The sequence below is a fragment of the Anopheles gambiae genome, chromosome 3 (assembly GCF_943734735.2).
Source record: "Anopheles gambiae chromosome 3, idAnoGambNW_F1_1, whole genome shotgun sequence".
NCBI classification, from domain to species: domain Eukaryota; kingdom Metazoa; phylum Arthropoda; class Insecta; order Diptera; family Culicidae; genus Anopheles; species Anopheles gambiae.
This window is the reverse complement of record NC_064602.1, coordinates 61093207-61107151: the sequence shown is the minus strand read 5'-3', so window position 1 is coordinate 61107151 and position 13945 is coordinate 61093207. Positions and strand designations below refer to the sequence as shown.

Sequence of the window (13945 nt, the reverse complement as noted above, 5' to 3'; positions counted from 1 at the left end):
CAACACCTCAGCAACAGCAGCAGCCACCTCCCGCAACACATAATCCAGAACATATTATGGATGTCTTAGCGAATAGCATCAGTGAGTTCAGGTTCGAGGCATGGTTTTCACGTTACGAAGACTTATTCGCAAATGATGCCTCCCGGCTCGATGAAATGGCCAAAACCCGATTACTTGTGCGTAAATTGGGAACAGCAGGGCATCAGCGTTTTATAAGTTTCATTCTGCCCAGTTTACCGCGAGATTTATCGTTCAATAGTACAGTGCAGAAGCTTAAGCTTCTTTTTGGCCATGCAGAATCAGTATTGAGCAAGCGGTACAAATGTTTGCAGATCGCAAAATCAGGGGGAGAGGACGTTATGGCTTACGCCTGTAAAGTAAACCGAGTATGCGAGAATTTAGAGTTGGCAGGTATGAGCGAAAACCAATTTAAATGCCTTATATTTGCATGTAGTTTAAAGAACGAGGCTGACGCAGACATGCAAACGAGGCTGTTAGCAGAAATTGAGCGACGGAGTGATCTAACACTTGCGTCGGGCAGTGAAGAGCAAGTGTTAGTAATTCGAAGAACAAGCCAAAACTCATCAACACGTCACATTCAGCATGATCAGAATGCACAGCATAAAGTATTTTCATCAGAGAATCAACCATCTAATCCATGCTGGTTGTCTGGAGCGTATCATTGGTCACGCGTATTGTTGGTCACGCGTATCAGCGTTTCGTTGGTCACGCGATTGCACATATAAAACGCATCAATGCCGCAATTGCAATCGCATCGGACACCGCGAGGGGTACTGTCAAAAGCCTCATCAGCGAGGGGGACGACGCGATTTTCGTAGAAGGTCACAAGTGAGCGTCGTAGCCATTAACGTATGCAGAGCTGTAAGAAAACGTAAATATGTTGACCTTACCATTGGGGGCGTGTCGGCCAAACTTCAATTGGATACAGGATCCGACATAACGATCATCGATCGGCAACAGTGGCATCGCATCGGGAAGCCGCCCTTGAGTCAACCTAAAGTTCGAGTGAGAACAGCTACAGGCGATAGTTTTACTATATGCGGCGAATTTCGAGCAAATGTTACGATAAGGAGCGTCACGAAGCTGGCTACGATCCGAGTGGCAGAGGCGAACATTTTGCTGCTTGGAGCGGACTTGATTGATCTATTCAATCTGGCAACAGTGCCGATGGACAGTTTTTGCAGTCAAATCTCAACCCAGCCCACATTGAGCAACAATCGTTCGGAAGATAATTTAAAGGTTTTAGCCATTCAAGCCACTAATCCGTTTCCTATTACTTTTGTAGATACACAGCAAGTCAATTCATCGGAGCCAAAGGTTCGCAAGCTAAGTAAAGAAGGATGGCCACCAAATGCATCTCTTGAGTCGAGCTCAGCACACTCTTTTAAGCAGAAGAAATCGTTTTCTTCGGAGGACAAATGCATTTTACTCGGGGAGCGACGGGTCATGCCGCAAAAGCTTCAATTACGTGATTGGGCCCAAATGCAGCAAGGACACCCCGGCACCGTACAAATGAAGGCTTTAGCGAGGAAATCTGTGTACGGGAAACCTCTCGGCAGCGACAGTGCAGACATCCTGAGCACTCGTCAATCTGGTACAGCTACAACCATGTTCTCACTACATTCACCTTTGGTACCGAGCCCATCACGTATACATAAAAACCAAGCCCGTACAAATTTGGATTTTTTATATTCCATTTCTGCCCCTTCGATTCCATCTACACTAGTAGCCAGGGAGCAAATGTCAATTTTGCCTCAGGAGCAGTAACATTGAGCTGGTACATTCACCACGCCGCTCTTCTATGCCTAGAAGAATTGCGCGTAGGTTCGACGAGTATCAGCTCTAATTAAAAGGGGGAGATGTTGTGGTCCGATCGAACTTAGCCATTCTGTCCACCTGGGTGTGCCACTCAGCGATAGCAGTCGACTGCTTTCGTATGATGTGTGCGTGGAAGGATGTGCGTGAGTTACAGGTCGCTGACCAGAGCATTGAGAGAGATAGTGCAGGCAGTGAGTATTGCTCATTCGTGCGGCTGAGCTAGGGCAGATAGGATTAACACGGGCCCGTGGAATAGTATTGTATAATTAGGGAATAAAGGTTTTATATGTTATGTCGATGCAAAGTAATCGTCTTCGTCGTTGTAGTTACGTCCATGCAGACATAAAACATAGGATTTTCAGTTACTGATAGAATAGTTATAGGCAATGCTTCTACATTTTCTGACTCGTTATCTTCTGTATCCATGTTTTCATTATTTAGCACTGCATCATTTAATTGAGGTTCTATGTTTGTAATGGACTCCAGAATATCCAAATCTATCAGCATTTCGTAGCAAACTAAAGATTAATCGATGTTCGATTGCACAACAGTTAGGATCCAGTTTCGTTATAGCTTTTTCTAAACTTGTATCTGTTTCCAAATCATGTTCAATATATTGGTGATCTTCAAAGATCACTTCATTATTATTGAATGTCACAAATCCGGCCTTTCTCAATAATGCTCGATTGTCTTCGGCTTAACGTCTACCGCCCATACGTTTGCCACAATCTTGATTGCTTCCATAACTGTAACTTCTAATGGACTTTGAAAATAATAAGGAACCTTTAGCTACATCAACTCATTAAAAATCATTAAATGCTTACTTTTTCCATTTCCAATTCTTGCAATCGTTTGCTAACTCAATTATTTCGGTAGTAGTGTTCCAAATATTGTGATCACACCCAAGTCCAATGGTTGGAGAATAGATGTTGTGTTCGGTGGAAAATATTCTAGTTTAATGAAATCCGACCTATCTTGAATGTTATCGGGTGAGCTGGGCAATTGTCTATGAATAAAATGGCATGCCTCTTCTGTTCTCCAAATTTTTCATCCAACTCCAACAACCATTTCTCAAATATAGCTATGATCATCCACACTTTTGAATTGCTGTCATATAGGACTGATAAGAAATGGCAGTTTTTCATGCACCTTGGATTTCGGCTTTTGCCAATAACTAGCAAGGGTAGCTTTTCACTGCCGTCCATATACGTAGCATACAATATGGATAATCGTTGATTTGAATAATTAGTGCCACGGTATTTTTCCGTCTTGTAAGCCTGACTGTATTGCTTGGAAGACGAGGTTCGTATTGACGAATAAGTGTTGGCAAAATATTAGTTGGCCAATCACTCGTTATATTCATGTTTACAAAAGCACTTTATTCACATTTTTTTAAAGTTAAATTGCTCCATTTCAGGAAACGAGCAAGCCGTCTAGAACTAGCTGCTAAGTCAGAAACGTTCAATTCAATCTTAGTTTCAAGTTACTTTTAGGTTCACTTCAAATTGATTCCCTCTTGATCACAACACTGAAATGGCCTAAAGGTTCATAATAATGTTTTATAACATATCGTAGTAAAATTAGATTTTTTAAAATCCTATCAAGATTTTTTTTTCAAACAAAAATATGTTCTAACTCCACCACCATAACTGGCCAGGCTGCATGTTTAAAATGGATGATTAGTCTTTTTATAAGTTTTACTTACGTTTCTTTCAAAAGTTATATACATTTTTCAATTGTTTTGCATTTTTGTTGTATAAAAATATATGTTGACGATCTTTTAAATATGCTCATCATGTTTTATTAAAAAACCGTCTACGACCGGCTCCAGACAATTTCGGAACCTTCTCCACTCCAACCTAACGGAGCCGGCTCCGCATCCACGGCTCCGAAGCTACGGTTTTTACAGATTGCACCAAAAAAATATTTTAAATAATTTTTCAATCGGGAAGATCCATAATTAGCTGAGTAAATAATGTTGAAAGAAATGTATAAAAATCGATAAGTGTTCAACATTGTTCATCAATCACACAATTACATCGGGTGTTAGCTTATACACTTGCGAGAAGATAGATTCGTTTTTTACGAAATCATACAATGCCGTCTCTATTGGTACGTTAGTCCAGAGCCGTTGGTCAGGAGCCGTTGATTCACCGCCGGCTTCAGAGCCATTGATTCGTCGCCGGCTCCGGGGATGTTGGTGCGGAGCCGGCTCCGGAGCTGTTGGTGCGGATCCGGCTGCGGAGCTGTTGCTGTGGATCCGGCTCTGGAGCCGTGAGTGCAGAGCCGGCTTCGGAGCCATTGGTGCGCTCCACAACACCCATCCCTATTCGGCAGTAACACTATGACAAAAGTATGAATGTGTGTGTTAACTTTCAGCCAATTCTATTTCGTTTGCTTGTATTGATTGGTATCATTTTAAAAGAGATGATTTCAGTGTTAATTTCAATATATTGTTACACAACAAGCAATACAATTAAACTGTACACAACTATAATACAACATTTGAAGGAAAAGAAAAAGACATAAGCATCCTCTCAAAACATGCGGCAAGGCCGGTTGGGTGTTGGAGTTACAGCACATTTTTGATTGAAAAAAATATTGAAAGGATTTTTAAAATTCTAATTTTACAATGATATGTTATAAAACATTATTGTGATCCTATAAGACAATTTTCATTCAAATCTAACAAGTAATTCAAAAGATATACGCTTTTAACCACGAAAAACATTGTTCTTCCATACAAAATGTATGGCCTACCCAATGTATGGTTTGTGGCGAGAGACTTAAATAAGCGCACTGTATTTAGGTATTTACTAAAAGCTATTTTTCCTGACGATCCTTCCCAGCTACACCGTGCAAGAAAAGTCATTTCAAACAACACGTCTAAAGCCTCATGCATCCTGCTGTTGACATCCTGGCTGCTAATATCTGCATCTATTATTTGAGTATAACTGTAAAATGCAAAATTATTTCCAGCTATTTTTGCTTCATATGTATCAAACTGTTGTTCAGTTCCGATTTTTTCCATTGCTAAACTTTGCGCACTTCTTCTTGTACCGTTCATAGGATTCAGTATTGTGGACTGCTCATTTAAAATCACCTATATCTGTGCGCTGCGTGCATCTATTTTCATTAACAGCATCCGACAACGAAGGTAGCAGCTTCCGGAATGTTTTGTAGAAGTAATTGAAAGGACTGTTTGATTTGCTCCTGCTGCAACCTGGTGTTCATCGTCGGAGATCATCATTATTGACGACGAAGGCAGCACAGGTTCGTACACCGAAAACGTAGCAGAGCTCGTTTACGGTTTCTGATAACTTTTCCTGGTTATATTTTCAGGCAAATTTTTCACAAAACTACCAGTTGCTCGTTCAGTCGTTATGTACAATGTACCGGCGCTTGTCGATGGCTCTTGGTTACCACCATCAACTATCTTGCCTGGCGGTCGGATTTGGCTAGGAACACCGGTAAAAGATTGCTCAGATACAGCAGTACTCTTTGATGGTTTTTGAATATTAACGCTGATCATTTTGGCTGGTGTATGGCTCACAACACAAACAGATCCTCCAGCAGCCGCTATCACCGATGCAGAAGGTGGGTAAATGTTGTCTTACAACAACGGTCTTCATACCACGCTGATTCTTCAGAGCATGAACTTCGGCAAGCGATGCTTTCGATGGTACTGCAGATCTCGTCAATGCCTGTTGTCTACCGATCTTTATGCTTGATTTCTGCGGTAGAGCATCAGCAACTGGTTCCACTGATGGCGCAGCAGTACTAGTTGACGGTTGCTGTCCATGTTGCTGGCCTAACGGGCGGAATAGTGGAGGAACACCAGGTAATGTTGACCGATGATGGTTACCATCACTGGCACTCGAGACCAATGCTGACACTGCATCCGTTACCTTCACTCGTTCAACAACACTAACTGGCATTCTTTGTTGACTGATCCGTGCGCGCTGACCGGCCACTGAAACCACCGATGGCACTGCACTTGTTGTCAGAAGTTGTCCAACAACACGGACCGGCAATTTAGGAGGACGGATGGCACGAGGAATGGCAACCGGAACCATCGATAGCACTGCACTTATCGTCGGAAGTTGTCCAACAACACGGACTGGGACATCTGACTGACGAAACGATTGCTCATCGGCAATGGCCGAAGGCATCACTTATAACGGAAGTGACACTTGAGACTCTTCCACAACTTCTTCCTTTAAACGAAGACACGTTAATTTATCTTGCGTCGACATGGTGTAACTTCTGCAAAGTGTACGGAATTGCAATAATATTTTCAAATTTACTCAAAGGACACTGAACATACATTTTTGCTGGAACTGAAGATTTATTTTTAGACACTTTTTCACGAGACACTGACACGGTGTATTAACTTTGGAGTCTGAAGTTGAACTTAAATCGTATAGCAAAGTGTTAGCCCTTTTATACTGCATTTCGAGCTGCCGATGCGCAGACTTATTAATTAGTGGGAGGAGTCTAAGGACTTGTGGAAGAAGGAATAGTATATAGTGTGATGTCGAATATTGTGCCTGTTGCTTTTAGTATCGAATGTCGCCAAGCTACTCATCACATACCCGTGTTTTATGTACCCATTTTTGGTATTTCTGGGTTAATCGCCATCGTGCTGTAGTCGGATTATACTGCACCTGTCCAGCTTCGATTATTGCCTCCGCAAAGACAAAATTAGAGCACGCGTTCCTATTCCTCATCCTCCGGGACCGTCTCGAGAATGTGGCAGTCACTGCTCCATAAAAACCACCGGACTACCACAAACTGGAAGCAGCGGAACACCCCGTGGGTCATCGGCCACCAACATGCATATCGGCAGGAACTTGGACCCATGCTTAATTGAAGCAAGGTTGAAGTAAGTCTGACAGTATCTTAAGTAATAGACAGTCAGTATGATAAACTGGTTAACAATTTTTATTTTTTCATTTCGGTTAATATGCCGTGCGAAAAAGCAAAATAAACATTTAATTTTAATTTTTATTAAGCTAAACCGACATTATATTTTTCATCTAAAACGTTTTTGATGTGTTTTTTTTTTTCTCATCGCGTTTAGGTGTCGTGTATCAGATCGCAACTCCTAATAATTTCGTCGTCTGAGGCGGACGGTTATGGAGGTACCGAATCTTCAGTGATGATGAATGCGTTCACGCATCTTCGAGCCGGTGATTGGCGGTATCCAGATCATCGTTCTACTGTTAGCTTACCTAAGCTACCGTAATTAGCGTCAGTGTAAAATGTAAGAGAAAGACAAATTGACGATGAAAGTAATATAATTAAAATAAATGGCGGTGCATGCATAATGAATAAGGAACAACCCGGCAAGCAATTGACAGCTAAATTGATGGCGCCGGAGGAGGAGAAACGGGCGCCCAACCGTGCTTGGCTCAGGCACCCAACGTAAGACATGATTGGCGTGGGGGGGGGGGGGGGGTTCGGATGAAACGGACCTCCCGTTCTTACGTGTATTGTTTACATCCGTTTATCCGTGTATTTCTTTTATTCGGGTTGTTTATCAACACATTCAGGCCTATTATATTGCGTTCGGCATTCGAGAAGATTCACTCGCACGTTCATTATGTTCATTTTCTTATCGTTTTGCTAGCGACGTTCCGCTTCTAGTAACTCATCGGCAGATTCGATTCGACGAAGTAAAAATCGGTACCGTATTGCTCGAACAGGAAGGTGCATTCGAGAGATTTTCTGCCGACAGCTCAAGCTGTCGGAAACGCGCAAATTTAACCACACAAATAATTTAAGCCACTGTCTATGTGTATAATTAAGTTTAACATAAGTTTATCAACACTCTCATCACTCATATTTACCCCATTTCCAACAAAGTTATGGTAAAAAAATGATTTTGAAGAAGTGCTGAATCCGTTTGTTTACACTCACTCCGACCGCCGGTTGCTTCAACCAACTGTCAAACACACAGATGCTAGAACAAAAATGTCGACGAAACCTTCATCGATTCGAATGGCGAAAACGATACCAATTTTTCTCCCGTTCGACTCGAGTGCTTCCGACGGAATCGACTGTCATTCGAGTAAAATAATAGGCCTGATTGTATTCCAAATTGACCGTTACTTTATTGAAAAATGAAATATTTAAAAAATACACTTTTTTCATACAAACCTAATTCAGCGTACGAAAACGGTGATCACAGAGATTTCCAGCATTCACCTGTAATCAAATTAAAACATAAAACATAAAATAAGTAAAGAAAGTTGATTGCGTTTCATATAGTGTTCAATCTTACGATTTCGGATAATGTTCTTTCGCGTTTCGGTGTAACTTTTTCTAGCGTTTTATAATTACCGGGTGTTGTTCCTTGTATTGCACAATTAGAAGAGAGTTTATTTCACGCAATTCACTTATACTTATAAACTAATCGATCGTGCCCGAATGCTCCAAACTCAACGAATGATCTTCGTGTTTCGTTAAACACGAATCAACTGGCAGGGCTTCCGTGCCTAAGCCTGAACATCCTCCCCCCCTTGACGCAAGTCAATAATCAAAATAATAACAAATAAAGATAACGGAAGTTAAAAGTGTGTGCCTTCGCGTTCAGATGCAGGTAAGATACAAATTCTTACGAGAGGGCATGTTACGATACCTTTCGTTATTTTCAGCTTTACTACCCGTGCCAGCTTATCGTCTTCGGTGTGCGCATGCCGTGTGGTGTTGCGAAGGAGCAAACCGATCTCCGGGATAATTTGTCTGCCAGGTAAGCTAAGCTGTTGTTGTTCATCATCGCCATAGAACAAACGCGTTGTACTTCTTGTAGGCAAGCCGTCGACAAATGCTGAACCTATGTGCCGACTAGGAAATGCGCTGGGGTAAGTGACGACTAATCGATAGGTCATCAGGCATCGATAGAAGTGGACGCGAACGCGTCGCTGCCTCGATTAAGTGTAGACCGGTAGTGCAGGTGAAAGCTGCAGTGTAGGTGGTTATCCCTTGACGGTCTTCGCTGCTGCCTTCCACAATCCGCAAGAGGGTGGTGGTGTGGGTAGAGGAAAGTGCCAAGTGCAAATTCGGTTGCAATCTGTAACGAATAATTATAGTTGTTCGCCGCGGAACAGATTAACTAGCTCATGAAGCTCGCTTGCAGCACTCGCGTTGTGTGCTGGTAAACCGCGTCGCGCAGTCAATCGTGGTAGTGATAAAAGTTGTTAATGCCAAAGTGTTGGTTGCTTGCGTATACATCGAGGGGAATCTTTCACAACAAAACCACACAGAATTTTCCTTCCATCTAACGGCCAATGCTCATCCCGTACCGTCGTGAGCAATGATCTTCCTTCTCGCTGATGCTCCGTGTAACGGCACTTGTCGATCATGTGCGTAAACGACTGCATTTTAGGAGGCAGGACAGGATGCTTTGCATGGTAGGGCAGCTGAGTATGCCGTAATATTTCTCCTACTCGAATGATTCCTAGAGGGTCTAGGAGTGAAGCTAGTGTTCGCCAGGGTGTTTGTTTCGTCACCACGTTGCCTTTTTCGGGCTGCCCGAGATCCATTGAAAATGCATCCAGCTGTGCTGTATGGTGTAGCACAGTGTTTGCAGTTTTCATGCGCTCGGTAGTGATGATTAAAGGTGCGTGGTGGTGTGCTGCTGTTCGTTGAGTGCGTGACCTTTCCTTAGTGTTACGTGCGCAGTGAATGCAGTATGCAACGATACGCGACAATCGCTTGTAGCTGTAACACGTAAACAAAGGAAAATTAGTAGGCGTTATCATTACGGTAGCACTCACCATACGAATCTCAAGACTCGTTTCTTCGGTTGGTTCAGGGTTAGAGTTGGGCCAGATGGAAGCGGGTGGACAAAACCAATCCGGACCGAAGCTCCGCAGCTTACTTTTCAGGAATTCTGCTGACATACCGTGAGAAACGAAATCTGCAGGATAATACGCGCAGGATAAATGCTTCCACGATCGCTGGTGCGAAAGGTGCTCCTCGTATGGTAAAAACTTTCGCGCCGAGCGTGTCTCGATCTGTTCAGCATATACAGCGGCGAGCACATTACAGGGTTTCCCACGATTTATTGGTCAGTTCCCATGATTTTTTGGTGCGTTCCCACGATTTTGTGATCGTATCCCATAGATTTTTGGTTCGTTCCCATAACTTATTGGTATTTTCCGATTGCATATCAATACAATTGGACCAAAAAAATCTGAGAATCGACCAAAAAATCGTGGGAACGCACCAAAAAAATATGGGAACCCACCAAAAATTGATGGGAACCAACCAATAAATCGTGGGAAACCCTGTAAGTGAATTGGATACGTCATACGTTTTATCTAAATGTAGCTCAATAGGTAAGCGAACAGCTTGGTGTTTTGTCACTTCGTGAAACTTTTCGTGCTTTCGTACTTTGAGTGAATATCTATCATTAACTTGTGCTTCTTCTTCTTTACAGAATCGCTCGGTGGATTCATTTCGTGATGCCATGCATGCTACCGATGGCATGTAAAAGATTTCGAACAGTTTGGGGATCATCAAAACATCAACATCCAGCTCGTAGTGGGTGGCTTTGGACGCAAACTTCGCAAGCACCGTGTTTTGCACCGGGATGGAAAATTGATACGCACCAATCAGAGTGATGTCGATCGAATTATGTTTTGTATTTGAAGTATAAGCGAATCGATCGCTGATTGGAATAAGCTGAGTTACACCATCTAACTGTGCGCTTACCTGATGCATTATACTATGTGCATCGCTAGCATGAATAACCGCAGTTTCAGACAGAACTTTCTAAGAAGTTTGTCTCAGTGCTGCATCGCTGTTTGTTTGAGTGCTTGCCGTGTGATCGTCAGTGTTGTGTGTGTGAGTTACCGGAGCATTTTGCGCAGCTGGCTTGGTTGCAGTGGAAAATGCACCGATTTTATGTGTGTAACACGCGGGAACATTTTGAGCAGCTGGCGTCGATGCAGTGGAAAATGTGTCGGTGTTTTGTGTATTACACGCAGGAGCATTTGGCGCAGCTGGCTTCGGTGAAGTGGCAAATGTGCTGATGTAGTGCGGTGTGTGTATCAGTGTGTGGTGTGCTGAACTACAGTGCTTACACTTGTGTTGCGATGAGCAATCACGCGTGTGGTGATTGTCGTGCAAGCAATTTAGGCAGAGCTTGAGTGTATTTGCGTTCTGATATCGTTCATCCGAATTCATGAGCATGAATTGCGGGCATTTCGCTATAGAGTGTTGCGAATAGCATATAGGGCATGTGCGTGTGTGTGCGTAAGTCGTAGCCGGAGAATTAGCTTCGCGTAAAGGTTTAGCTTTTTTTATGCTGGTAGGACATTTGTTTTCCGCTAGGTGTCGCCGCGGTATTGTTTACACGAGTGTAACCACAAGCTAACCCGGGAAGCGCGATGGTGGGCTGTTTTGTCCCTGCCAAAGAAATTATGCCTGCGCTTTCATTTCGCTGCAAACGCATTTTGTTTGATTTTAACACGGCTTCTATGCGTATCAAACGATCATCGTAATCATCGCGTACAACGGCATTATGCACAATTTCGTCGTGTGTGACTGCTGCGTCTTCTAATTGGCATTGCACAGTTTCCAGGTCGATGGAAAGCTGTTCGATTTTTGCAATGAGAGGGTCGATCTGCATTGCATCCCGTTCTGGGTAAAAGTTTATGAGAAACTTTTCGTAATCCGGTAACATCGCTAGCAACGCTGTCCTTCTGGACGATAGGATGCGTTGTTGGGTTGCCATAGTTCGGTTTTAGGATGACGCTAAATTTCACGAACACAGTGAGCTCGGTCGACGGTGTTGCGACTAAAGCAAAGTTACACGCACAATAATCAGAAATATCGCGAGAATCCGTAAAACTAGTTCAACCAGAATCCGTCGTTATCCTGGTCACGGCACCAATGTTCAATCTTACGATTTCGGATAATGTTCTTTCGCGTTTCGGTGTAACTTTTTCTAGCGTTTTATAATTACCGGGTGTTGTTCCTTGTATTGCACAATTAGAAGAGAGTTTATTTCACGCAATTCACTTATACTTATAAACTAATCGATCGTGCCCGAATGCTCCAAACTCAACGAATGATCTTCGTGTTTCGTTAAACACGAATCAACTGGCAGGGCTTCCGTGCCTAAGCCTGAACATATAGATAAAGCGTTGAGAATGCAATACATTACCATTATCAACATGTTTGTTCTACTCAACATGTTCAAACAATATGTTGTTGCCGCCTAGGCAAACATGCCTCCAGTTGGAACGAGAGTATGATGGCGAACATGTAGAAGTTGCGTCATCATCGAGGGCTATGCTAGCTTTTTCGCTGTCCTTCCTGACAAAGTGCAACCAACCGTACACGGTACGTCATCGATGAGAACGGCTTAGCTGATATTAAAGAAAGAATAATAATATCAGTCAATTGCATTGGATGATAAATGTATGTAAAGTGGAAACCCTCATAACGAGTTTAATCCATTCTAATGACTCACTCGTTATGCGAGAGGCTCTTGTTCATACAATTTGTATGAAAAGTGAAATAATTAGATCCAGGTCAAGAAAAGTGCAGGTATATAGGGTTATATGCATCACAACCATACATAACACCTCCAAGTGACAACAGTAATCCATTGATCAATGCTTAGTATCGAATTTTCGACTTCATTTTTCGGGCAAGTAGATAAAGAATGCATTCAATACACCTGTTGACGAATGAGTATGCAACCAGCGTTAAGGCCGGGCTACATTGATCGTACTCGCAAGCGTAATTTTGATTTTCACTAGCGCATCTGGCTCCGGCTGGTGGAAGCTTTTTTTGGTCATCGAGGGAATGGACCTGCCGGATCTCAAAATTTAATAGTTTTTCCATCGTTTTCCATAGCAAAAATGGATGCAATACGTGCAAGACATGTGTATCTACGTTTTACAAAACTTTTCTCCTCCGATTTAAGTAAAAAACATGGAAAATTAACGTATTTTCTGGAGCGGCTCCAAATTGTTTGGCAAAATGCTTCGGTCAGCCGCCGTCAGATGCGCTAGTGAAAATCAAAATTACGCGTGCGAGTACGATCAATGTAGCCCGGCCTTTACACTTTCTCTCGCTACGCGCCGACAGATGGCGTTGTCTGTCCGTCGCCATGCGTGTTGACACTAAACGTTCCACGTATGTAATGCGTCCCACCATTTGTAATTGTGTAATCTTGTAATCTTGTAATGTTTACGCATCGCTACAGCAGCACGACGACGATTAGTACACAACCATTTGTAAAATAAATTGAATTGAGAGATTAACACACAGCAACGATTAGAAGCTTGATTTTCTTTGAATTTCTCTATTCTCGCATCATCTAGTGTGCAAATCGCCTAAGGGTCTTAGCGGGTAGCCAAAGGTTGACACTTGCACACGTTCTTCGGTGTTCTGCGGTTCTGCGCTGTTATTTTTGGTTCCCTTCCTACCCTTTCCCCTGGGTTGATCAAGTGGCTTGCCCGCTGGTCGCCTTCGGTTTCCCCCTACCCTTTCACCAAGGTTACTCAGTGGTTTCCACCGATAGCCTTCTGGTATCCCCTTCCCTTCCTTCCCCTCCCCAAACCAAAAATCGTGGAGTAGGCCTCGTTACTCGTAACACCCCCCTACATTTGGTCCTTCGAACCGGATACCGAATACCGGAAATGGAAACCGAAAGTTAGTCGCGTGTGATCCGTCGAAAACCGAAGTGAACCGCGTGTGAGTTAGTGCAAGTGTGTGAGTTCTCCCAGCAGCCGCAGGCCGAAGCGCAACCAGGCGTGTTGTAGCTTCTCCTCGGTGCTTCCCGGATCGCTCGCCAGCCAGCCGGTGATCGAAGCACAACCAGGCGTGTTGTCGCTTCACATCGATGTCTGCAGCCTCCTCGTCCAGCAGCCGTAGACCGAAGCACAACCAGGCGTGTTGTAGCTTATCCTCGGTGCTACCCAGATCGCTCGCCAGCCAGCCGGTGATCGAAGCACAACCAGGCGTGTTGTGGCTTCGCATCGGTGTCTGCAGCGCCATCGTCCAGCAGCCGTAGGCCGAAGCGCAACCAGGCGTGTTGTAGCTTCTCCTCGGTGCTACCCAGATCGCTCGCCAGCCAGCCGGT

The 13945-nt window shown here is 43.5% G+C and overlaps 1 protein-coding gene and 1 long non-coding RNA gene across 2 annotated transcripts in view; one reads left to right on the top strand and one right to left on the bottom strand.

The window, feature by feature from the left end:
• Positions 1-13945, bottom strand: part of LOC133392901 (uncharacterized) — a 590816-nt gene that overhangs the window by 265840 nt on the left and 311031 nt on the right. The gene's annotated exons all lie outside the window — the stretch shown is intronic.
• LOC133393598 (uncharacterized) lies at positions 4132-7169 on the top strand. Its single transcript, XR_009766275.1, has 4 exons — positions 4132-5112; positions 5182-5680; positions 5850-6724; positions 6923-7169. It is a non-coding gene; the product is annotated as an uncharacterized LOC133393598 (long non-coding RNA).